A 788-nucleotide genomic window follows, 5' to 3' on the forward strand; every position below is an offset into this window, starting at 1 on the left:
GAACAAGAAAATGTGGAATCCTCTATGTCACAGTATAGAGATTCCTTGAGGTGTCAGAGGAAAAGAAAAATAGAAGGTAGAAGTAGAAAATTCGAACTTATCAAAGAAGATGGAGTTCGAATTTTGCATTAAGGAATAGTGTTAGTCCATAATTAGAAGGATGTGAAAAGAGGAGAAGTAATTTTCGAAAATTAAGTCAAAGATTTTGAAAACATTTTGAAAAACACTAATTGATTTTCGAAAATGAAAGTGGGAAAGAAGTAAAGTGATTTTTGAAAAAGATTTTGAAATTAGAAATCAAAAAGATTTGATTGAAAGTTATTTTGAAAAAGATGTGGTTAAGAAGATATGATTGGTTTTAAGAAGATGTGATTGAGAAGGAATGATTTGAAAAACATTTTAAAAAATTTGATTTTAAAAAATAATAACTTGGCTAACAAGAAAAGATATGATTCAAACTTCAAACCTTTACTTGACTAACAAGAAAAGATATGATTCAAACATTAAACCTTTCTCAACAGAAAAGGCAACATACTTGAAATGTTGAATCAAATCATTGATTGATAGCAAGTATCTTTGAAAAAGGAAAGAAATTGATTTTGAAAACATTTGATTGAAAAGATATGATTTGAAAAATATTTGATTTTGAAAAACTTTTGAAAACTTGAAAAAAATTGATTTGAAAACAAAATCTTCCCTCTTGTGCTATCCTGGCGTTAAACGCCCAGAATGGTGCATATTCTGGCGTTTAACGCCCAAAACTATACCCTTTTGGGCGTTAAACGCCT

This window comes from Arachis duranensis, chromosome 2 (genome assembly GCF_000817695.3).
Source record: "Arachis duranensis cultivar V14167 chromosome 2, aradu.V14167.gnm2.J7QH, whole genome shotgun sequence".
Classification (NCBI taxonomy): Eukaryota; Viridiplantae; Streptophyta; class Magnoliopsida; order Fabales; family Fabaceae; genus Arachis; species Arachis duranensis.